Source organism: Emys orbicularis, chromosome 1 (assembly GCF_028017835.1).
Source record: "Emys orbicularis isolate rEmyOrb1 chromosome 1, rEmyOrb1.hap1, whole genome shotgun sequence".
NCBI classification, from domain to species: domain Eukaryota; kingdom Metazoa; phylum Chordata; order Testudines; family Emydidae; genus Emys; species Emys orbicularis.
Window position 1 is genome coordinate 149,853,702 of NC_088683.1, and position 26,387 is coordinate 149,880,088.

The 26,387-nt window shown below is 45.5% G+C and overlaps 1 pseudogene; it reads right to left on the reverse strand.

The window, feature by feature from the left end:
• LOC135889027 (epidermal differentiation-specific protein-like) overlaps positions 1–26,096 on the reverse strand; it is a 38,644-nt pseudogene extending 12,548 nt beyond the window's left edge.
• Between the last annotated feature and the right edge of the window lie 291 nt (positions 26,097–26,387).

Here is a 26,387-nt window from a genome sequence, read left to right on the forward strand (position 1 = left end):
CTAAATAATTTTTTTCTCTAGGTCAAAAGAGTAGGGCCAGCAGTCAGACACACCCCCTAGCAGCCACTGCAAAGTGCCAGGGCAGTGCAGTGATAACCATTAATATTAATTCTTATATTGCACTCTATCCTCAAAGCCCCCTACAAACAAGAATTCACTAAGCCTCACAACAGTCCTGTAGGTGAAGTATCCTGTGAGGTAGATGACTGTTGCAGATTCATACATCTCGGTGGGAGGATAGATTAACTAGCTCCTCTGCCCCAAAAGAATCAAAGCTAAGCCTTGGCTCCAAGCTGATTCTGGTCTGACCAGGACAAAGGTATAATAGTCACCCTTCCACTCCACAATCCTAGTCCAAAAATGAGATTTGGAGTATGCCCACCTACATGTGTGGCACCTTTAAATGAGTTTGATTGTCATGGTGGTCATGAGGTCCTAATGCAGCCTGCCTACTATTGTGATATGCACATTAAGAATCTAGAGTGGATCTAGAGCTATTTCAATGGGGCAAACGCACAAAAGACTACTTGTAAATGTTTGCAGATGAAACTGGCAAGATCACTGGGCTGTTCTTTGTGGGGTCTGTAGTTCATCGGCATTTGGTTGGGTGATGTTTGTGATGGGTTGCCCCCCTTACAGGGTGCCACCTGATGTACAGGGGTACCACTGAGCCCACCTGTTCCACCAGCCTGGGCTCCCTCACCCTGTCCTGCTAAACCAGGCCCTGAAGCCTCCTCTAGCACACACACAGGTAAGGCCACACCCAGTTGCAGAAAGACACTGAGATCAGCTCTGCATGGGAAGACTCAGCTTAGGGATTGGCCAGCATTCAAGTGCACACCCCCTCTGGAGTGTAAACCCAAAACTATATTGTCTTGCACTGCACAGAAATCTGTACAGCATAAGCTCATGAAAATCACCCCCTCCCTCAATGTGGAGGAAGATATGCGCAGCTTTTTGCCCCCCAGTTATGAATTTCACAAACTGGTTTATAGAAAACAAAAACAAGTTTTAAGTGATTAGAACAGATAGCAAGCAGATTACTGAGCAAATAAAGCAAACATGCAAATTAAACTTAATACACTAAAGGAACTGGCTACAGGTAGCAATTTATCACCCTAAATGTTGTTTAAAGTGTGTTGCAGAGATTCTTGAAGACAAACTGCTCTTGCTTGCAGCTTAGAACTCCAGATATTCTTTTCACAGGCCAGACACTTCTAGCCAGGGTCCAGTCCTTTCTTCCCCAGATCATTCTTAGGTGTTTTCAGCAGTCATCTTGGGCGCTGATTCAGTGAAGAACTGACCTAGATTAACTGACTTCCCTGCCTTAAATAGGATTTACATATGGCGGGAATCCTTTGTTTCCCAATTTGGTCCCTCACTCCCTATTAGTGGAAAAATACTAGTAGGCCAAGATAGAGTCCAATATCAGGTGACATGATCACATGATCCTGAGGTGTCAAAGCAGCATCCCAGGAAGCTTCTCAGGAAGGTGGGAGATTAGCCTCTCCAGAGACCTTGTTCTCCCTAATGGCCCATCCAGGCTGATTGCCCACCAGACAGTAGGCATTCTCCAGGTGCAAACCCACTTGTAATTGTTAAATAGTCAATATTCCTAACTTCAGAGCCATAAATGATACATGCATACAAATAGGATAATCCTAGTCAGTACATCATAACCTTTACAATGATACCTCACGTGATCCATCTTGCATAAAACATATTTTCAATATGCCATATTCATATCATAACAATATCTCTATGAAGAATATGGGGCATAGTCTCAATGTTTTCATCTTCAAAAATATTTATGAACAATTAGTGTTGTCACCATCAATGAGTGCAGTTGGTAGAAAACACAGATAACCTGTAAAATATTTCTGTATTGAGAGAAAGATAAGGTCACAATTAAGCCATGCTAAGGCAGCCTTCAGAACCCAAAGCCAGAGGCCTGATCTACTAAGTCCAGCTAATAAACTAGACTGATAGGACCCTTGGACTGCTCCCTCTGCAGATAGTCCTTACATTGTACACACATTTACTAAGCAGTTTGGGTGACTGACAGCGGCAGTGAAGGAAGTTGTATAGAACTGGCACTGACAGGGTTAATGCAATGAGATAGAAAAGGGTAAGTGAATGTAACCTTTGCAAAGAGCATTAGCTTATAGCAAATAGTTCATATAAACACTGTGAATAACTAGTGAATGGTTGGTATATGGAGCATGGTATATGGGGGGAAGTGTAGCTCAGTGGTTTGAGCATTGGCCTGCTAAACCCGGGGTTGTGAACTCAATCCTTGAGGGGGCCATTTAGGGATCTGGGGCCAAAAAAAAAAAAAGTAGTTGGGGATTGGTCCTGCTTTGAGCAGGGGGTTGGACTAGATGCCCTCCTGAGGTCCCTTCTAACCCTGATATTCTATGACAAACACATATAGCCCCCTCATTCATAGGTGTTGTCTTTGTGGATGCTTTGGGGCTCAAGCACCCACAGGGGAAAAACATAGTGGGTGCTCAGCACCCATGAGCCACAGCTGTTGAGTGCTGCCCCCAGTGAGCTGATCAGGGAGGTGCTGCTGATTGGCAGCTGCAGGAGATGCATGGGGAAGGGTGGTAGGCAGGGTTAGAGTGGGGGCAGGAAGAGGCAGAGCCGGGGAGGGGGCAGGGCCGCAGAGCCTGCAGGGGTGCAGCACCCCTCAGAGACAAAAAAAAGTTGGCATCTATGCTCATATTTCTCATAAAGCCACAAGGTTGCAGGTCATCACTAGTAGTGAATAACCATACAAGACAAAAATCCTAGATAATGTTTGCATAAAGGAGTCAGTGATCACCTAGCAATAGATACATTCATAAACATCCTGGCCATGGATATGTCACAGAAAAAATGGCCTAAGTAATTGCATAAATTAGTTGTTATGAATATTTTAATCAGCTGTGACGGACAGAGAGATGGCTAGTTAGAAGACCTGCTTGCCACATTCTGCTCCAAAGGTGGTAGCATTTTCAGTCTACTGCCTATATCTACTATCTCTAGGGCACTCTGGGTGAAAGGTGGGTGTGTGGTTCAGTGGCTAGAATGGAGGGGGGAGACAGTGAATCAAGAACATGTGTGTTCTAAACCTGGCTGTAATACAGACTCAGAGTTTGGCCTTGGGCAATTTATTTCACCTGTCTGAATCTCAGCTGTGCCCTCTGTAAAATGGTGATAATGCCCACCTACCTTACAGGAGGTAATGTGAGGCTAATGTCCCTAAAGCTTTTTGAGATCCATAGATGTAAGCTGCTCTAGAAGCGCAACTGATGATTTATTAGTATTGTTCCTAATTAAGGAAGTTCTAATTCTCCTCCCCTTGGTGCTCCCTCGCAGTACTTCCATCCTTGCTCCCTGTGATTCACTTGCAAATAGGAGACTAAAACTAATTGCTTGATTAATAATTAAAAAGCATATAAAAGTCATACAATTTTAATACATCCTGAGAGCAGACTGAGTTTTGCTGCAGCACAGAGCATAAACAGCCTGGACTGACCAATTTATTTCCACTTGTTTAGGTCTGACCAGATGTAATTGGCTTTGTTCTGCCTCTTGCAGGTTCTCTGGTCACTCTTGACAGGTGCAGATAAATTGTTTCACACCCGCTTCCCTACTCACGATTGCCTTTATTGTAATACACAGATGTCTCAAGCATAATGAGGACATGCATGTTTCTTCACCCTCCCTGGAGCATGCAAGGGAAAGAACAAAGGAGAGTCCAGTTCATTCCTCCATCCAGGAACATTGCCCACCAGTTAGTGTGTTCGGGGGCTGCTGGCAGCAGCTAGTCTGTTCTTGCCTGTGCAGGAATTTGCTTATTCCTCCTGTATCACTTTCTTCATCCTATCCTCCAAGAAACTCTTCCAGCTCTCTGAAAAGCCACTCCCTTCGGATATGGCTTCCCAACATTGCCTTGACTCCATCTCTGGTAAAAATCTTTGTCCAGGCCTTAATTGCCTCAGCTACTGCAACTCTCTCTTCCTTGGCTTCTCCAATCTCCAACTCTCCAGATTCCAGCATGTGCAGAAGGCAGCTGTCCACATCGCCTACCTCCTCTGGGATCTCCACAGGCTGTCCATTCATGTTGTGGCCTAAGTCAAAGGACCCCCAAGCCAAAGCTCCTCAGGCTGACGTGGTTAAGATACATCCGTTTCATAGCCAATGGTACCCAAGGGAATGATGTGGCTTGCATTCTGTCTGCTCGCCTTTGGCTGCCCTAACCTGATAGCTCATGTACCCATTTTTGCAGGTAAGTGAACTAGAGTCAGCTGTTCAGTGTGAGATTGAGCATGACTCAACCTCACATCCTTCAGGAGTGTCATCAAGTACCTTCACCACTCAGACACTGCACCTGTGTGTCATAGGCTAATGCAAAATTGCCCTCCTGGTTTTTAAGAGTCTCCTTGGACTTAATCCAGTCAGTCTCATGGACCTTTTTCCCTTTGCACTCCCTCTGCTTGCAAGTGTTAGGCAAGAAGATTCTTTTCCCAAAGAATCAGTCAAGCACAGACAATACTGAAGGGGGTTTATTTACAGTACCGAGAAGACTGACAAGCAGCCTCAAAGATATGGTGCTATAGTGGCCAGTTATATACATTCTCTTATTAATTCATTTGCATTTATCTGTACATACAGAGACAGACATTGTTACAAGTCAAGAGAGAACCCTGAACAAAGATTAAAAATAAGAACAGTACGTACATATAGAGGTCATCCTAATTGCATCAAACATCTATGACTAAGTTGTGGGGAAAGGAGGCTCGTGGGGGGTGGGGTGTGTGTGTAGGGATGAATGCTTACAGATATCCAGTGGGCTGTGAAGGGAGGGTTTATTCTGTTCTAAGAACTAAATTACTGGGCGGGCATAAGCTTATCAATTGTTTACAATTGTCAGTGCCTTTTGAGCTACTGAAATATTCCTGCTTGCTTGTCTGGGCCCGATCCTGTTTTCCTCACTGAACTGTCTCTTTCCATGGGCACAAGCTTTGTTCCATCTTACTGATAAGCTGAACTAAGTTATGTATTGACAGAAACTATGTCCTTGCTTCTGAGCAGTTTGTCTTTTTCTGCTGGCTGAATTTTAACTCCTTCCTGACACAAGCAACGGCTTCTTCTCCACCTCTTCACATCATTTCTTTGCTACAGGCTCCAGAGCTGCTGCCTCCTTCCCACAGATTTGTCCATCTGGAACCACCTCCTCACGTCGCTGGCTCATCAACTTTCCATCGTGTTTGAAACCTCAGCTCTAAATACCCATCTCTTTTCTTGCTTGTACCTCTTAAATAAGAGTGTCTGGATGGGGAGAGAGAGTGCTACCGATAATTAAGGAACTAATGGAATGTTTCTCAACTTTTTCAGGTAGGCCTCCCTTTATTTGCAGCCAAAACTTTTCACGACCCCCTTCTTACATCAACTACAAATGTAGAAGCAAACCTATGAATAATAACAATGGTAAGCCTATATAATTTAGTCCTCTTTTTTTCTAGAGGTTGACAAAGAATACTTCTCCTTGAAGGATGAGGAGATAGGAGGATTGAGGAAATAAGATTTTGATTTACTTTAGATTGTAATAACATTTACAATTCCCCATGGCCCCACTGATTGCCTTTTGTGACCCCACCGTGGGTCATGACACACCAGTTGAGCAACACTGAACTAATGAATTCAGTTTAATAATATGCTTACATGGGTGCTTTTCATCCATAGAGCTCAAAGCTTTTTTCAAAAGATGAATGTCACATTAGTTTCACTTGACAGATGGGGAGGGGGGGGGGAAATTGGGTATGGATGAGTTACTCTGTGCCCTCGGACAAGCCAGTTAAGTCTGGAGGAGTAGGGATGGGAATATGACTTCCTTTTACCCCCAGTACTTGGATAACAGGAATCACTGATATGCTATGGTGGGAGACTCCCCTCTCCCAGCTCCCCTCAGCAGGCAGGGTGGGATAGAGTTGTTAGGATGGATGCTGTACAAAATACAGTTTAGATTACTGGGCCCCTTGGTGCAGCCACTGATTGGCCCCTGTGGTAGGGAATGTTCTCGTGGGATTTCAGGCCCAATCATGTGCAGTGCTGGTGGTATTCTTCACAAGATGGACACCTGTCCCACTGAGCCTGCAGCCACAACTCGGCAAAAGTCAGACCCCTCCCCAAGAAACCTGCTGAGCAGTCTCTAGATAAACAACCTTGATTTCATTGCTGGCCAGGGCTGGATTTGAACTGGTGCTCTAGTAACAAAAGGCAGGGCTAGTTGAAGTTGCCACATCCACTCTGCTTCCTTTTTCAGATGTGTTTTCCCTCCCCATGTTTCTGCTCCCTGTCATTCATTTAAAATATGTACATTGACCTCTGCGCTGCAGTGCTCTGGGCACTGGTGGGATAGCTCAGTGGTTTGTGCATTGGCCTGCTTAAACCTAGGGTTGTGAGTTCAATCCTTGAGGGGGCCACTTAGGAATCTGGGGCAAAATCAGTACTTGGTCCTGCTAGTGAAGGCAGGGGGCTGGACTCGATGACCTTTCAAGGTTCGTTCTAGGAGATAGGATATCTCCATTTTAAAAACAAACCACCCCTCCACAGTATCCCAGGGAATATATTGCGGCCCGATTCTCTGCTTGCTTAAACCCAGAGAAGTCAGGAGTATGTCTGTGGGGTTGTGCAGATGGAAAATCCATGTGCCTGAGAAGGAATTCAGCTCGCAGAGTATAGATGTGGCCACACAATACAAGGATCTTTAACATCTAACATGAACTCCCTGATTTCTTGACAGATTTAGCTTTTCATGCCCATCTCCATACTCTATGCATTGTAAGTGAAACGCTCATCTGTTTTTCATTCGTAGCTTTTCATCTCAAGGAAAATTACAGGATGGGTTACAGCAGCAGAGAGAGTGTGGGCTGCAGCTAATAAATGGCCATTTGTTAGTGTTGTATAGACTTGAGGGGATAGAGGGATGTATTCCCAGGCTGTAATTTTACTGCAGGATTAACATCATCACATAACATTTGACAAGTTTTCTACTTCTTTTCCCCACCCAAGCCCTTTGAGATACAAGCGATATCCTCCTTTGTCTGGGGGGCTAAGTATGGGCTAGTGAGAGATAGAAAGGGGAGGATGAGAGGAGAGGCAAGGTGACAAGAGAAGATAGAATGGCTGGGGAGAGTGAGAGGAGAAAGGTGGGAAGGCAGAAGGGAGGTGATGGGACTGAAAAGGCAAGAGATGCAGAGACCAGAGAGAGAAGGGGGCAGGGAGAGAGAGGAGTCCTTGAATCACAGAATGATGGAAGGACTCTGGGGTACCCCCTCTCCTCATTGTTAATGTTTGTGGAATGCTTTTGGAATTTAAATATTAAAATGAACTTCCATTTATACAGCAATTTTTATCTTGGAGGCAGCCACCTTTTGACTAACTGACTCTACAAGCTTCCTGGTAGGAATAAGTTTGTCCACTCCTGAAATGCAGCTACATCTGGGGTGGAGGGCAGCAGCTGTTTAACAGCACACAGCAACATTACACACCAGCTTAGGACAGGGAGTGAAGTAAAAAACCATATCCAGTTGAAAGTGAAACTTATGGAAGCAGAATGTAATTACCCAAAAGAAATTTGGCCAGGACACGAGTTTAAGAAGTCTGCTCTCAAGAAAAGTGCCAGGGGATCTTCAATGAGCACAAATGGTCAAGGCCTTAGTGGCATGCCTCACCCAAAAGCTGGCGAAGCCATTAGGAAAACACTGGTGGTGGTGAATAGATGAAGGGTGGGGTTTTCAGAAGTGCGTAAGTGACTTAGGAGCACAAGTCTCATTGACAGCCAGGAAGGCCATGTCTACACAACAAAATGCAGTTGACCTAACTTAGGGCAGCATACAGCCGCTGCAGTAATCACATCGCTTGTGCATAGGGTGACCAGATAGCAAGTGTGAAAAATCAGGATAGGGGGTGGGAGGTAATAGGAGCCCATATTTAAAAAAAAAAAAAAAAGGCCCCAAATATCAGGACTGTCCCTATAAAATCGGGACATCTTGTCACCCTACTCATGCATGTCTATGCTTTGCTCCTGGTGTCGGTGGTGCGGGTCCTCACCCGGAGCGGTCGTATCAATTGTACTGTCAGGTTGGAGCATTGTGGGACAGCTCCTGAAAGCCAGTAACAGTCGACGTAAGCAATGTCAGTCTACACTGACATTAGTCATCTTTAGAGAACTATCCACGATGACGCCAAGATCTTTTTCCTGACTCGTTGTAGCTAAATTAGCCCCCATCATGTTGTATGTATAGTTGGGGTTATTTTTTCCAATGTGCATTACTTTACATTTATCCACATTAAATTTCATTTGCCATTTTGTTGCCCAATCACTTAGTTTTGTGAGATCTTTTTGAAGTTCTTCGCAATCTGCTTTGGTCTTAACTATCTTGAGTAGTTTAGTATCATCTGCAAACTTTGCCACCTCACTGTTTACCCCTTTCTCCAGATCATTTATGAATAAATTGAATAGGATAGGTCCTAGGACTGACCCTTGGGGAACACCACTAGTTACCCCTCTCCATTCTGAGAATTTACCATTAATTCCTACCCTTTGTTCCCTGTCCTTTAACCAGTTCTCAATCCATGAAAGGACCTTCCCTTTTATCCCATGACAGCTTAATTTACGTAAGAGCCTTTGGTGAGGGACCTTGTCAAAGGCTTTCTGGAAATCTAAGTACACTATGTCCACCGGATCCCCCTTGTCCACATGTTTGTTGACCCCTTCAAAGAACTCTAATAGATTAGTAAGACACGATTTCCCTTTACAGAAACCATGTTGACTATTGCTCAAGAGTTTATGTTTTTCTATGTGTCTGACAATTTTGTTCTTTACTATTGTTTCAACTAATTTGCCCGGTACCGACGTTAGACTTACCGGTCTGTAATTGCCGGGATCACCCCTAGAGCCCTTTTTAAATATTGGCGTTACATTAGCTAACTTCCAGTCATTGGGTACCGAAGCCGATTTAAAGGACAGGTTACAAACCTTAGTTAATAGTTCCGCAACTTCACATTTGAGTTCTTTCAGAACTCTTGGGTGAATGCCATCTGGTCCCGGTGACTTGTTAATGTTGAGTTTATCAATTAATTCCAAAACCTCCTCTAGTGATACTTCAATCTGTGACAGTTCCTCAGATTTGTCACCTACAAAAGCCAGCTCAGGTTTGGGAATCTCCCTAACATCCTCAGCCGTGAAGACTGAAGCAAAGAATCCATTTAGTTTCTCCGCAATGACTTTATCATCTTTAAGCGCTCCTTTTGTATTTTCATCGTCAAGGGGCCCCACTGGTTGTTTAGCAGGCTTCCTGCTTCTGATGTACTTAAAAAACATTTTGTTATTACCTTTGGAGTTTTTGGCTAGCCGTTCTTCAAACTCCTCTTTGGCTTTTCTTATTACACTCTTGCACTTAAGTTGGCAGTGTTTGTGCTCCTTTCTATTTGCCTCACTAGGATTTGACTTCCACTTTTTAAAGGAAGTCTTTTTATCTCTCACTGCTTCTTTTACATGGTTGTTAAGCCACGGTGGCTCTTTTTTAGTTCTTTTACTGTTTTTCTTAATTTGGGGTATACATTGAAGTTGAGCCTCTATTATGGTGTCTTTAAAAAGGGCCCACGCAACTTGCAGGGATTTCACTTTAGTCACTGAACCTTTTAACTTTTGTCTAACTAACCCCCTCATTTTTGTATAGTTCCCCCTTTTGAAATTAAAGGCCACAGTGTTGGGCAGTTGAGGTGTTCTTCCCACCACAGGCATGTTGAATGCTATTGTATTATGGTCACTATTTCCAAGCGGTCCCGCTATAGTTACCTCTTGGACCAGCTCCTGCGCTCCACTCAGGATTAAATCTAGAGTCACCTCTCCCCTTGTGGGTTCCCGTACCAGCTGCTCCATGAAGCAGTCATTTAAAGTATCGAGAAATTTTATCTCTGCATTTCGTCCTGAAGTGAAATGTTCCCAGTCAATATGGGGATAATTGAAATCCCCCACTATTATTGGGTTCTTAATTTTGATAGCCTCTCTAATTTCCCTTAGCATTTCATCATCACTATTACTGTCCTGGTCAGGTGGTCGATAATAGATCCCTAATGTTATATTTTTACTAGAGCATGAAATTTCTATCCATAGAGACTCTATGGAACCTGTGGATTCGCTTAAGATTTTTACTTCATTTGAATCTACACTTTCTTTAACATATAGTGCCACTCCTCCCCCTGCACGGCCTGTTCTGTCCTTCCGATATATTTTGTACCCCGGAATGATTGTGTCCCATTGATTGCTCTCAGTCCACCAGGTTTCTGTGATGCCTATTATATCTATATCCTCCTTTATCACAAGGCACTCTAGTTCACCCATCTTATTATTTAGACTTCTGGCATTTGTGTACAAGCACTTTAAAAACTTGTCCCTGTTTATTAGCCTGTCTTTTTCTGATGTGCCAGATTCTTTTTTATGTGGCTGTTTATCATCTGATCCGGCCCTTACATTATACTTTTCAGTCCTCTGCTCCTGACTATAACCTGGAGATTCTCTATCATCAGACTCTCCCCTAAGGGAAGTCTGTGTCCGATCCACACGCTCCTCTGCAGCAGTCGGCTTTCCCCCATCTCCTAGTTTAAAAACTGCTCTACAACCTTTTTAATGTTTAGTGCCAGCAGTCTGGTTCCACTTTGGTTTAGGTGGAGCCCATCTCTCCTGTATAGGCTCCTCCCATCCCAGAAGTTTCCCCAGTTCCTAATGAACGTGAACCCCTCCTCTCTACACCATCGTCTCATCCACGCATTGAGACTCTGAAGCTCTGCCTGCCTACCTGGCCCTGCGCGTGGAACTGGGAGCATTTCTGAAAATGCCACCATAGAGGTCCTGGATTTCAGTCTCTTCCCTAGCAGCCTAAATTTGGCTTCCAGGACATCTCTCCTACCCTTCCCTATGTCATTGGTACCTACATGTACCACGACCACCGGCTCCTCCCCAGCACTACACATAAGTCTATCTAGATGCCTCGAGAGATCCGCAACCTTCGCACCAGGCAGGCAAGTCACCATACGGTTCTCCCGGTCATCACAGACCCAGCTATCTACATTTCTAATAATTGAATCTCCCATTACTAACACCTGCCTTTTCCTAGAAACTGGAGTTCCCTCCCCCGGAGAGGCAACCTCAGTGCGAGAGGCAACCCCAGAACCATCTGGAAGGAGGGTCCCAACTATGGGAAAGTTTCCCTCTGCTTCCATTGACTGCTCTACTTCCCTGGGCCCTTCTTCCTCCTTAACAGCACAGGTGCTGTCTAAGCGGAGGTGGGACAATTCTACAGTGTCCCGGAAAGCCTCATCAACATACCTCTCTGCCTCTCTCAGCTCCTCCAGTTCCGCCACCCTGGCCTCCAAAGTCCGTACATGGTCTCTGAGGGCCAGGAGCTCCTTGCACCGACTGCACACATACGCCACCCGCCCACAGGGCAGGTAATCATACATGCAACAGTCGGTGCAATAAACTGGATAGCCCCCACTCTGCTGCTGGGCTTCTGCCTGCATTTTATCCTAGTTAGTGAAAGGGTGGTTTACAGAAGGAAGTTTTGGAATGTGGTTTGGTTTATAGGTTTTAGGGGGGGGCCACGGGGATGGGGTTACGGCTGGCGAGGGACTCCCACTCCCTTCCCACTCCCCTTCTAAACTCCCTTGCGAAACTCCCTGTTAGCAGCCCCTGGTCGCAAAGCTCCCTGGTCGCTTGTGCGCGGCTTTATAAAGCCCTGGCCTGAGTGAATGCCCCGCCCACTGAGTAAGGCTCAGCCAATTACCAGAGGCTTCGAGCTTTCAAACCTGCCTCCAACTGCCAGCCAGAGCACACGGTCCCTCAAACAACCAACCAAACAAACACAAGCTCAGCACACAGCAAGTAACCCCCAAACTCAAACAAACACACACTACAGACAGTCACTTACCCCACAGATGCTGTATTAGCTCCTCCTTCACCTGGAGAACTCCCTTGCGAAACTCCCTGTTAGCAGCCCCTGTTCGCAAAGCTCCCTGGTCGCTTGTGCGCGGCTTTATAAAGCCCTGGCCTGAGTGAATGCCCCGCCCACTGAGTAAGGCTCAGCCAATTACCAGAGGCTTCGAGCTTTCAAACCTGCCTCCAACTGCCAGCCAGAGCACACGGTCCCTCAAACAACCAACCAAACAAACACAAGCTCAGCACACAGCAAGTAACCCCCAAACTCAAACAAACACACACTACAGACAGTCACTTACCCCACAGATGCTGTATTAGCTCCTCCTTCACCTGGAGAACTCCCTTGCGAAACTCCCTGTTAGCAGCCCCTGTTCGCAAAGCTCCCTGGTCGCTTGTGCGCGGCTTTATAAAGCCCTGGCCTGAGTGAATGCCCCGCCCACTGAGTAAGGCTCAGCCAATTACCAGAGGCTTCGAGCTTTCAAACCTGCCTCCAACTGCCAGCCAGAGCACACGGTCCCTCAAACAACCAACCAAACAAACACAAGCTCAGCACACAGCAAGTAACCCCCAAACTCAAACAAACACACACTACAGACAGTCACTTACCCCACAGATGCTGTATTAGCTCCTCCTTCACCTGGAGAACTCCCTTGCGAAACTCCCTGTTAGCAGCCCCTGTTCGCATCTAAAGATGTCCACGCAGTGTGCAGAGGCGGTCAAAAAAGCAAACAGGATGTTAGGAATCATTAAAAAGGGGATAGAGAATAAGACTGAGAATATATTATTGCCCTTATATAAATCCATGGTTCGCCCACATCTCGAATACTGTGTACAGATGTGGTCTCCTCACCTCAAAAAAGATATTCTAGCACTAGAAAAGGTTCAGAAAAGAGCAACTAAAATGATTAAGGGTTTAGAGAGGGTCCCATATGAGGAAAGATTAAAGAGGCTAGGACTCTTCAGTTTGGAAAAGAGAAGACTAAGGGGGGACATGATAGAGGTGTATAAAATCATGAGTGATGTTGAGAAAGTGGATAAGGAAAAGTTATTTACTTATTCCCATAATACAAGAACTAGGGGTCACCAAAAGAAATTAATAGGCAGCAGGTTTAAAACAAATAAAAGGAAGTTCTTCTTCACGCAGCGCACAGTCAACTTGTGGAACTCCTTACCTGAGGAGGTTGTGAAGGCTAGGACTATAACAATGTTTAAAAGGGGACTGGATAAATTCATGGTGGCTAAGTCCATAAATGGCTATTAGCCAGGATGGGTAAGAATGGTGTCCCTAGCCTCTGTTCGTCAGAGGATGGAGATGGATGGCAGGAGAGAGATCACTTGATCATTGCCTGTTAGGTTCACTCCCTCTGGGGCACCTGGCATTGGCCACTGTCGGTAGACAGATACTGGGCTAGATGGACCTTTGGTCTGACCCAGTACGGCCTTTCTTATGTTCTTATGTTCTTATGTACACTGACACTGTGTCGACCTAACTACATCGACCTTGATTCTATGCCACTTGTGGAGGTGGAGTTAAGGTGGCATCACTGGGCAGTTACGTTGGCAGGAATGAAATGTAAGTGTAAACACTTCCATAGTTAGATCAACGTAAGCTGCTTTGCATTGACCTAACTCTGTAGTACAGACCAGGCCTGAGACTTTTGCTCTCAAGTCACTTAGGAGCGTTTGAAAATCTCACCCAGAAAAACGATGTGTGGCCTTCAGTATGGCATCCGGGGTGCCATGGTCTCACAGGCCTGCCTGGGGCTTCCTCTTACTGCTGTTCAGAAGCCTTTCCTGTGGTGTAGTCCTGCAAGAGACAACGGGGAATACAGTCCAGCTGTGCTGAGATGCCTCACAGCCCCTGCTTACACAATGCACTAAGGAACCACAGGAGAGGCTGCCATTCAGAAAGAGTTACTTGGGATTTACAAACCTTTGAGAGAAGTAGGGAGAAGACTCCGGCAAGGGGAAAGGCATTGGTAATTATTAATTAATTAATTAATATTTGTTATGTATTGTTGTTTTTCAAAGCCAGGTAAAGGGAGATATAATCAGAGGCTAGAGGGCATGGTTCTACTCAGGAGTAACTCCACTGAAGTCAGTGACACAGCTAAAACTGACACAAGTGAGAGCAGAATCAAACCCTAGTCTAGTCTGGTTATACCCAACCTGCTTTTGTGCTCAGACACATTGTTGTCTGGTTGTTATCAACAGGCCTTATCTCTAGCGGGTCTCCTGGTTTGATCTGGTGTCTTTCTCCTTGGGCCAAATTGTTCTCCCTTACAACGGTGTCAATCTGGAGTCACTCCATTGCCTTGGCTAGAACGACTCCAGCAGGGTTACACCAGCACATGTCAGGAGCAGAATGCAGCTCTGTGTCCTGACCTGGGAGACGATTGCCAGCTTGCTCTCCCCATAGCGGCTGTTGCTTTTCAGAGCCCATGTTGAAAACTATAGTTTCCATCCCTGCCCCTACACATACTTGACAAGGATGATAGAACTGTTAATCACGAGTCAGAGAAAGCAGAAGTATGCAACATATTTGTTCTGTATTCAGAAAGATACAGCATGATGCATTTGTATCTTACTATGATCTACTTCTATGCCATCAGTAACTAGGGAGGATGTTAAACAGCAACTAATAAAGTTAAACATTTTAAAATCTGAGGGATTGGATAACTTGCAGCCGAGAGTACTAGGAGAACTAGCTGAGGAACTCTGAATCATTAAGGTTGGCTTTCAATATGTCTTAGAAATTTCCCCAGTGTTCCAAGGACTAGGGAAAAAGTCAGAGTTGTGCCACTATTTAAAAAGGGTGAATGAGATGCCAGTTAGCCTGATACTGATCCTGGGGGGAGGGGAAAATCAAAGGCTGATCTGTGATGTAATCAATAAAAACATGGCAGCATAATTAATGCCAATCAATATGGCTTTATCGAGAGTTGGTCTTATCAAACTACTGCAGGGATGTGGAGACATCTCCTCCCTGTACTGCTCATCTGGGTCCCAGGTACGGGCTGAGAAACACAAGGAATGGGGTTAGGGTAAAGAGGTGCAGAATCCCATGTCCAGGGGACACACTCTTCTCTGAGACTGAGGGTGGAGGGGATGTCTGCTACCCACATTTTATCTGCTCTGAGACCCTGGGAGAATAGACACCATAACTAAGGAGTGGGGGAACTAAAGCAAAAATCCCCCTCCCCAATTGTGTGGAATGTCACACCCCAATTGCCCCCTACTCAGGGGGTCCCCTGGGAAGGCAGATCAGCATTGTATGTTGCTAATGCTGTTGCAAGCATCACAAGGCATTTTGGGAAGGGTTAAAGATGTGAGTGTGGAGTGGAAGATTCCTTTGCAGGTTGCAAGAGGCTGAAGGGAGAGGAAGGAGAAGAAAATGGGTTAACACAACAACTCAGGTCAGCCCGAAAATAAAACGCCGGCTCCAGTCGAAGGTCACTGCGCTCGAACAGACTCTATACAGCCAAAAAGCCTAAAGCTGTACCTAAATCTTATTCAACCCCAGAAAAATAGGGAGACAGTAAAGGCCAGAGAGGGGAAAAACAACCATCTCACATCCCTGAAGCCGGTGTGTTTTGGGAATGCTAAGGAGGCCACAAAAAGCCAGTTTGGACTGGTACAAAGAGCACGGGGGACAAAGGTCCCTAAACAAAATGCCCTCAGAAGACCCCAAAACTTAAAACCCTCCTAAGAGCTGAAGCAAATCGAAGCTCAACAACAGACCCCGGACAACCTATGCACAGGAGAGAACTCCCCTCCACCCCTTCTCCCCCCTTTCTTCATACATTACACCCAGGCTTGGCCAGCCCCATGTAGTGCGTGTGTGAGTATGAAAGTGGATTAGGGCTTGGGGCACTAATGCTTTCTTTCTTCCTCTGAGTAACGTGGGAGACCCCCAGCACGCTCCGCTGTTGTTTTATTATTTTATTAATAAAGCTTTAAAACTCAGTCACTTGGTGTGCTCCATCTCCTCCCCTAACAATCCTGCGGCCTCAGCCTAATCACCTGACACCTCAGGCGGATTGGTAACATAAATCTGTCACAGTTTTGGTGGAGAATTGCGGGAGGGGCCTGCACCAACTGTTCTGCCCTTGGTATTTCAGGTTTGCTCTGTCCGGCACTGTTGGTATTTCATGTTAAGGATTTTATGATGAAAGGTGTACCCACCCTCAGTCATAGTGTGCCTGAGAACTGGAGAGAGGTTTAGCATTCCTCTCCACCTCAGGTGGTGAGGGAAGGGTGCAGATGGGTATACCCCCGGCTGTAGAAGTCCCAGGTAAAAGGAGGAGGACTTAGTGATTCTTGCTTCAAGCAAACAATCCTTGGTGCATACACCCTCAGCCATAGCATGCCTGAGTTAAAAAGAAAAACGTAGGGTGTCTCGCTCTGCCTGGGAAGAGTTTTATTTGGTGTATGGACCCTTGGTTGTATTAGACCAAGTAATACGGAGGGACGCTTAGCATCTCTCCCTCCGGCCCCGGGGGGGGGGGGGGGGGGTGAACATTGTAAGCCCCTTTGCCGGCAGCATGAAATTTCAAGTAACTGAAAATAATCTTAAGAGTGGTACTAACGGTTTGTGATAACATGTTCAGGAAACAGGAGTACAGCTGCGGACTCGGGGGTTCTGCAGTCGTGGGTGGTGGCATCATCGATAGGTTCATGGCTGGATGCATGGGCATTAGGGAAGCGCAGACACGAAAGTCTGGCTGCCTGGCCCGGTGGGGTCCTGGGAGGCTGGTGAACTGGATGCCTGTGCCACGGGGGAGGTGGCAAAAAGGGATGGGACCCTGTTGCCTCTTTCAAAGGGGGTTAAGAACCTCTTCCGGTTGGAGAGGGCTCTCACCAAAGTGGGATACAATCCCTGGGGTTCCGTGTAGGAGCTTCAGAAAGGTGTGCATACTTGGCAGGATTTATTAGACCCGTATGCCGAGTATGAAAAGCAGATGGGTAAAAACCTAGGGGCAGCTGTGGGATTAATATGGACTGCTGCAGCCATGTGGTATCAAATGTGGTCGGGACAAAAGGAGAAGGTTTAAAAAAAAAAAAAAAAAAAAAAAGTGTGTACCCAACAGCTAGTAAAAAATAAGCAACTAAAAGTGCAAATCACTAACCAGGCGGCAACCCAAGCCTACGCCCAGAACAAGTTGCAGGCCTTAATACAAAACTTCCAGGCGAAAAAAGTGAAACGCACCCGGGTGACCCTTGTGAGGGATTTAATCTCTCCCTTTGTGAGAATCCTCAATTTTGGGCAGAACCTGGTGGCACCCCTATAATGGCTCTCATTAAGACCAAGAAAGATCCAGCGGGTGAAGGGAAAGAAGGCACCCCCAACTACAAGAAAAGCACCCCGTGGGGTAATTACAATGAGGAAAGGCACTGGGAGGGATGGGGGCTAGTTAAGGAGCCCATCCCTCTTGCTAAATTGGTAGTGAAACAAAGCTTGTTCCCATAAAAAGGGATGGTTCAACAAGAAAAACATAATCGGGCCCAAACAAGCAGGCAAGCAACAAATAAAAAAAATTAAAAACAGGTTAAATTTCCTAAAAACATAATAGCCAAAAATAAAAAAAATGCAAACATAAAAAATTCAAATCCCTAAAATAATACTTAAAATAAAATCTAAGTTAAAGTGTCATTTTAAAAAATAAGCAAGTAATTAAAAAAAAATTAACTCTACAAAAACTAAAAAAAATTAAGCAGTTAAACATTAGAAAAATATTTTAAAAAAATATTGGTTTCTTTGCAGCTATTCTAAAAAAAAAATGGGCCCTTTTCCAAAAAAAGTCTGTAAATAATCCAAGCAAAAAAACCTAATTAAAATAATTTAACTATAAACAATTTAGTAATCAAATTTGCTAAAAAAAACCATAAGGGGGTTCTATTAAAACTTACTGCCTGAAATGTATTTTTAAAAAATATAATTATATACAGCCATGTAAAAACAAAGCAATGTAAAAAAATATGCATTTTCCCCAAAACATGTGCAATAAATATTATAACAAAAAAAATGCAAACATACCATGCTACTTAATTAAAGTTATATTAGGGCTCCAAAAAAAAGCCACAATACGTTCTGTTTTCCTTTTCAAATCTCTGTATGTTTTAAAAGCAAAAATTAAAAGTAATCAAAACTCTGGTAAAAATTAATTGTGTCCCTTTTAAAACAAAGTCTCTAAGCTGCTAATGGCTTTAAATCTAAAAGCAAGCCAAAAAGCGTCTATATTAATGCAAATAACACTGGTCTACAATTTTTGAGAAGTCGTCTGCTTCAGAGATAAAATGTGCTATTTATTATGTATTTTGATGTGCTGAATTCAAATATGACAATTAAAACAACTGATTGGCTACTGTTTCTAAGATATTTAAGTTTTTACATTTTATGTCTATGTATATTGTGTAGATAGTAGAGTTTTAATCATAAATTGTAAACCTAGGTCTTTTCATGTGTTTATGGTTGCTTTACATGATAATATTTCACCTGTCCTGTTTATGTAACACTTTGAAAATTAGCAAAAGGGTTATATAAATAAAATTTATTATGAAACAAAAGGCAAAAAACTATTATGTACATAGTTTAGTCCTATTCAGTGTCTACTCGGCGCTTCTTGGCTTGTCTCTTGTATTCATTAAATGGAGCATCTCTTGTCACTGTCCAGCAATAGTCTGCAAGCATTGATGGGCTCCATTTGCCCTGATAGCGTTTCTCCATTGTTGCAATGTCCTGGTGAAATCGCTCGCCGTGCTCGTCGCTCACTGCTCCGCAGTTCGGTGGAAAAAAATCTAGATGAGTGCAAAAAATTTATCTTTAGTGACATGTTGCAACCAAGGCTTTTGTATGCCTTGAGGAGGTTTTCCACCAACAACCTGTAGTTGTCTGCCTTGTTGTTTCCGAGAAAATTTATTGCCACTAACTGGAAGGCTTTCCATGCCGTCTTTTCCTTGCCACGCAGTGCATGGTCAAATGCATCATCTGGAAGAAGTTCACGAATCTGAGGACCAACAAAGACACCTTCCTTTATCTTAGCTTCACTTAACCTTGGAAATTTTCTACGGAGGTACTTGAAAGCTGCTTGTGTTTTGTCAGTGGCCTTGACAAAGTTCTTCATCAGACCCAGCTTGATGTGTAAGGCTGGTAACAAAATCTTCCTTGACTCAACAAGTGGTGGATGCTGAACACTTTTCCTCCCAGGCTCCAATGACTGTCGGAATGGCCAATCTTTCTTGATGTAGTGGGAATCTCTTGCACGACTATCCCATTCGCAGAGAAAACAGCAGTACTTTGTGTATCCAGTCTGCAGACCAAGCAAGCGAGCAACAACCTTCAAATCGCCACAAAGCTGCCACTGATGTTGGTCATAGTTTATGCACCTCAAAAGTTGTTTCATGTTGTCATAGGTTTCCTTCATATGGACTGCATGACCAACTGGAATTAATGGCAAAACATTGCCATTATGCAGTAAAACAGCTTTAAGACTCGTCTTCGATGAATCCATGAACAGTCTCCACTCATCTGGATCGTGAACGATGTTGAGGGCTGCCATCACACCATCGATGTTGTTGCAGGCTACAAGATCACCTTCCATGAAGAAGAATGGGACAAGATCCTTTTGACGGTCACGGAACATGGAAACCCTAACATCACCTGCCAGGAGATTCCACTGCTGTAGTCTGGAGCCCAACAGCTCTGCCTTACTCTTGGGTAGTTTCAAATCCCTGACAAGGTCATTCAGTTCACCTTGTGTTATGAGGTGTGGTTCAGAGGAGGAGGATGGGAGAAAATGTGGGTCCTGTGACATTGATGGTTCAGGACCAGAAGTTTCATCCTCTTCCTCTTCCTCGTCTGACTCAAGTGAGAATGATTCTGGTGTATCAGGAACCGGCAGTCTTTCTCCGTGGGGTACTGGGCGTATAGCTGATGGAATGTTTGGATAATGCACAGTCCACTTTTTCTTCTTTGACACACCTTTCCCAACTGGAGGCACCATGCAGAAGTAACAATTGCTGGTATGATCTGTTGGCTCTCTCCAAATCATTGGCACTGCAAAAGGCATAGATTTCCTTTTCCTGTTCAACCACTGGCAAAGATTTGTTGCACAAGTGTTGCAGCATATGTGTGGGGCCCACCTCTTGTCCTGATCTCCAATTTTGCAGCCAAAATAAAGGTGATAGGCTTTCTTAACCATAGTGGTTATACTGCGCTTTTGTGATGCAAAAGTCACTTCACCACAAACATAGCAGAAGTTATCTGCACTGTTCACACAAGTACGAGGCATCTCTGCTCACTTTGGCTAAACAGAAATGTGTCCCTTTGCAAAATCAAACACTGACAAATAAGACAGCACGACACTGTATGATTTCTAGAGCTGATATAGGGCAATTTGTTCAGCAGAGTGATGTAAGCTTCGTTATGATTGCATCATCCATGACTTCTAGGAATAACATGATGCAATTCATATCATGTATGACGCAATACCAGCTTCAGATTGCATCATTAATTGTTTTGCCTAAAAAGCAAGTACTGTCCAAACCCAGTCATAGATTTATTCATAGATCCAGTCAAAGATGTATTTTAGTCATTTCTGGTTTAAATTGAGATCCCTTCCCTTTATAACTCACTTATCCTCCGCCATTCCCAAGTCAAGGGTCGTATATACTGACCCAATAGCATATCTTGCAAACTAGAGCCAATCAACAATTTTAAGCATCATTTTCGTTCTCAGTGACCCAGAATTAGTAAAGTTTGACCACATTTATTTCAGAAGCATTTTGGCTGTAGAGCAGTGTAACCTAACTAAAAAAAAAATAAAAGCCATTAAAACCTGGCCTGCCTATAAAACACAAACAAATATAAAATAATTCCTCTATTTTGCCTGCAATCAGCAAGGGTGTATATATATATATATATAAAGCAATAATCTGCCACCCCCAAAGGGGTAAACACATGTTCTTTTTGTCTTTCAAAAAAAGCTAATAACTAAAAAGCAACCCCAAAATACCATAAATCTACTGTCACAATAAAAATTTTGTTTTGTGTTCTATGTTTTGTCTTTTGCTGTTTGTCTTGTTGCTAGCACTGTTAGCTACCCCAGACCTCAAGCCAGTAAACTAAAAATGTATGTTGCAAAAGCTGGGGAAGGCAGCCCACACTCCAAATACCAAGTGGGTTGGTCCGTACCCCATTGTAAATCGCATCTCCCCAGTAGGGTACCAGCTTCAGCTAGCAGGCAAACTAAAAAGGCCACATGCCAATAAGCTCAAAATATGTTTCTCCCTAGGTTTCTGGTCATGGTGTCGTGGGCCTCGGTTGTGGATCAACCACCTGCCTGGACCATCCAGGTTTCCATCTATCCATGAAATTATCTAAATAATTACAATTATGAGGAGGGAAAGTACCTCCAAAGGCTCTCCATGGTTCGAGCCACCAATAAGGCCCAAGGCCCAAGCCCCAGTGTGGCGTAAGGCTGAAGGGAAGGTGCCTTAAAGACAGTGAATAGTCCAAATAGACACAGCAATGCCACAGCAACATACCTGGTGGGTGTTCCCAAACCTCCCCTGGATCCCATGGGAACAAACCCTGTTCCTCCTGTAGTGGCCTGGAGCAAAATAAAAAGCCCTTTCGCAAGTAATAACAATCCCTGATCCCTGGACGCAATATTGTTGTTGTAACCTCCTAAACCAAGCAAACAACATCCAAAACAGAAGCTAGGAAGGGCTATAACAGGACGACTAATAACTTAGGGAGTTTTTCGTCCAAACATCAGTTTCCCCAATAGGTGCATTTATGTTGTGCTTTTGCTTTTGCTTTGTTAACAGGACAAGGCAGTAATAGCGAGAGCCCGGGAACACCCTGAACAGGAGTGGTGGAACCACTCTTGCTGTTTCAGACCTGCAAAATTCTTCATTGTAATACAATGTATTTCTGGGTCTTTTCCAGGGGCGGCCCCTGGCCGAGAGCCCCAGGTCCCCTGGCTCTGCATGTCCCTCCCCAATTGCGTCCCAAACAAAATTAACCCAAAAAAGCTCCATACCCCGCCAGCAGCACCACACGGGACAACGTTACGTCCCATCGCCCCACCAGCGGTGGTGGCAAATTTTACCAGCCACCAAATGGAAGGCTCAATGCTAAATTCTCCTTAATGCCGCTTTGGAAGCTTTAGACATTTATTTGCCTCTAAAACGCTTCCAACTCCCAGCCTTCCTTCCCAATTGTACCAGGGAAGGAAGGCTTGCCCTCCTTACCCAGATGTTGTCCCCCCCAAAAAAGGCAGACCCTAGTGATCGCCTTGTAAAATGGGGCTAATTCAGCGGTCAATATTTGGAATATTCAGCAGGGGCCCATGGAAAACAAGCTGTTGGGACAGTTGGAAAAGGCCATGGGGCTGGTCACAAGTGCAGATCTCACCCATGTTACAGTGGCCACCTCCGCCCTCAAACATACTGCCAAATTAGCCCTCCACATGCAGAACACCTTGCGGGAACCAATTAAAACCATAATTAAGGCCAAAAACCAACTAGCTTGGGATTCGGTGTGCTCCCAGCTCCAACAATATTTAACCCAGCAAGTCCGCAGCATCCAAAAGAATGTGCTCGATAAAGCCTGGCCTGAGAAAATTCACTTCCACTCAGAAATTCACCGGAAGCAATGGCCTTTTCGCTATTTCTAAAGGCTCACTAACTAAAAATGCACGGGCATAGCTTGCTCCTTCACGGCCTTTGGTCCCATAAAAAAAGTGTGGGCCCCTGCTATTAAAATCCAACCAGGCCTTTTAAAAGGCTGCCTCTAAAAACTGGGTGGTCCACCGCAAAGTGTGAAAGGTGGTGCCCCGCCAATAACATGGCTAAGCAATATGTGCTAACTACATCTTCAGACTATCAGCACGTATAAATTGCAAAGGGCAACGCTTGGCAATTGTGGCCTATAAACCCCCTCAAATAATGTATAAAAAAAAAAGGTAATGTCCGGTCGCTTTTATAAGGTCGGTCAACACATCTGCTGGGAAGTGGAGGCATCAGAATATGCCCTCACTAAAGCTCCTGTGTTTACCAATACCTCTGCGTGTGTTGGGAGAACCACCTACCCCAGGGTGCCCCTCGATGTGCTGTTGCACCGAAAAATGTTGTGCCTGAGAGTGTATTGGCCCGTGGTTATGCAAAGTATGGTTAATATCTCTAATTATGTTGTGTTTAATTTTTCATAAATTACACCCAATGTTTTCCTCTTAACGCACACCCAAAAAACAACTAACTGTATTCCAGACAGATGCCTCTTCCTTTATTGTGTTGCAGCACACGTTTAATCTAAAAAAAGCTGCCTTTGTTACAGCCATCCGGATGGGGCATCTATGTCAACAAAAAAATGCGTTATGCTATGTTACTAATAAAGCCAAAAGCCACTACTAGTTAGTGTATGCAATTGTTGCTGCCCTAACCATTTTGTTTGTGCTATATTGCTATTTATATAAAAAAATCAACAGTAACCCTAGCCACTGTGTCCAAGGGAGGATAAAAATCTAAGTGGTGACCCCGCACAACAAAAATGTTGATTCCGGGTCAAGGGGGGCAATGTCACACCCCAATGGCCCCCTCCCTCACGGGGTCCCCTGGGAAGGCAGATCAGCATTGTATGTTGCTAACGCTGTTGCAAGCATCACAAAGCATTTTGGGAAGGGTTAAAGGTGTGAGTGTAAAGTGGAAGATTCTTTTGCAGGTTGCAAGAGGCTGAAGGGGGAGGAAGGGAGAAGAAAATGGGTTAACGCAACAACTCAGCTCAGCCTAAAAATAAAACTCCGGCTCCACTCCAAGGTCACTCCACTCAAACAAACTCTATACAGCCAAAAAGCCTAAAGCTGTACCAAAATCTTACCCAACCCCAGAAAAATAGGAAAACAGTAAAGGCCAGCAAGGGAAAAAACAACTGTCTCACGTCCCCGAAACTGGTGTGTTTTGGAAACGCTAAAAAGGCCACAAAAAGCCGGTTTAAAGTGGTACAAAAAGCACAGAAAACAAAGGTCCCTAAACAAAATGCCCTCAAAAGACCCCAAAACTTAAAACCCTCCTAAGAGCTAAAGCAAATCAAAAATCAACAGCGAACCCTGGACGACCTATGCACAGAACAGAACTTCCATCCACCTCTTCCCCCCTTCTTCGTACGTTACATCCAGGCTTGCCCAGCCCCGGGTAGTGCGTGTGTGAGTATAAAAGTGGGCTTGGGGCACTAATGCTTTCTTTCTTCCTCTAAGTAATGTGGGGGACCCCCAGCACTCTCCACTATTATTTTATTAATAAAGCTTTAAAACTCAGTCACTTGGTGTGCTCCGTCATCTCCTCCCCTAACAATCCTGCGGCCCCAGCCTAATCACCTGACACCTCAGGCAAATTGGTAACATAAATCTGTCACAGGGACGCCCTTAGCATAGCTCCTACTGATTCAATGCATGAGAGCCTGAACTCACAGACAGGACCGGCTCAGGGCACATCCATTTGTTTGCTCACAGAAGTCACTGGTTTTGTTTCCTTCCCATTTTCTCTGCTTGTCACTCCCTCTGGGTTTCTGTGAGGGTTCATGCCCCTCGATACAGGGCAGTATGGCCTAATGGCCGGAGTCCATAGAGTCGCCCCGGGTTGCAGGCAGTTCGGCCTAATGGCCGGAGTCCAGAGTCACCCCATCCTCCGGCCCTAACCGCAGTGTAGGACCTTGCCACTGGCTCAGCGGGGGGGGAAGGGGGAGAGGGGAGGGTCCTACCAAAACACGCTGAGGCTTGCCGGGGGCAAGGTACCAGTCCGTCCCCCCTGCCTCCCAAGGTCGCTTCCTACCGGCTTGAGTGTCGAGGTCTCCCACGAGTCTCTAGGTTCCCTGCGGGCCTCCAAGTCAGTCGCCTCTCCGGGTTCCTCCCATAGTAGGGCTTCCAGCCGGCCTGGAGAGGCTTCAGTCCCCTGTGCCTCCACGGGCGATGGCTGGTCCTCCGCAGGAGCTTCCCAGTCAGGTCCTTCCCCTGCGGCCGCCAGCCCAGACTGAGCTGGGCTCCCTCCTTTTATACTCCCAGAGCACTTGGAGCATGCCCAGTACAGACGGGGCGGGACTTCCGCCGTCGGTGCTACCGGCCTGACGCTGCTGGAGCTGGTGCGGGGCGTTGCTGCCCCATCACACACCCTCCCACTTAAGAAGGATCTTCCGGGTTGGTCCGCCTCCTCCTCCCCCTCACTCTGTCTAGAGAAGAAATCTGCGTTAGTGTGGGCCTTACCTGGGCGATGAAACAGGCGGAAGTCATAGGATTGGAGGGAGAGGTACCATCGCATAATCTAGGGGTTTGTGTCCTTCATACTATGCATCCACCATAAGGGGGCATGGTCTGTGATCAACCTGAAGTTATTCCCCAGCAGATAATAACGTAGGGCATCAATGGCCCATCTCACTGCTAGGGCTTCTTTCTCTATTGTGGAATAATGTTGTTCTCGGGGGAACAGTTTACAACTTAGGTACTTTATTGGGTGCTCTTCCCCGTCTAATTCCTGGAAGAGTACGGCCCCCAAGCCTGCCTCCAAGGCATCTGTTTGAAGTATAAATTCCTTTAAGAAGTCTGGGTGTCGCAGGACTGGTTCTTGCATGAGTCGTTCTTTCAGGGTTTCGAAGGCTTCCTTGCACTGTTCCGACCACTGCACTTGTCGAGGCTGCGAGTTCTTTGTCAAGTCCGATGGGGGGCAGCAATGGATGTGAAATCTGTCATGAAGCAGCGATAATATCTGGCTAGGCCCAAAAACTGGCACACCTGCTTCTTCGTCTTGGGGACGGGTACGTCTAGGAAGGCTTGTACCTTGCTGATTAGGGGTGCCAGTTCCCCCCCCCCACCGTATATCCAAGATAGGTTACCTCTTCTTGCCCAAGGTGGCACTTTGCCGGGTTAGCTGTGAGGCCGGCTGTCCTGAGGGCCTGCAACACCCCAGCCAGGTGGCGTAGGTTTTTCTCCCAGTTGTTGCTGTAGACTACGATGTCATCTATATACGCCGCCACGTACTGTTCGTGGGTTTGTAAGAGCTTATTCATCAGCCGCTGGGACGTAGCGGCGGCCCCGTGTAGCCCGAATGGCATGGTTATAAAATGGAAGAGGCCTAAAGGCATTGGGAAGGCCGTCTTCTCCCGGGAGTTTGGTGTGAGGGGGATCTGCCACTATCCCTTGGTTAGGTCTAGGGTTGACAAGTACTTCGCTCACCCGAGCCGTTCTAGCAGTTCATCCACTCGCGGCATCGGGTATGCATCGAAGCGGGAGATGGCATTGGCCTTTCGGAAGTCGATACAAAAGTGAGTAGTCCTGTTGGGCTTCGGGACTAGGACGATGGGGCTGCGCCACTCACTCATCAATTCCTCCACGACCCCCATCTC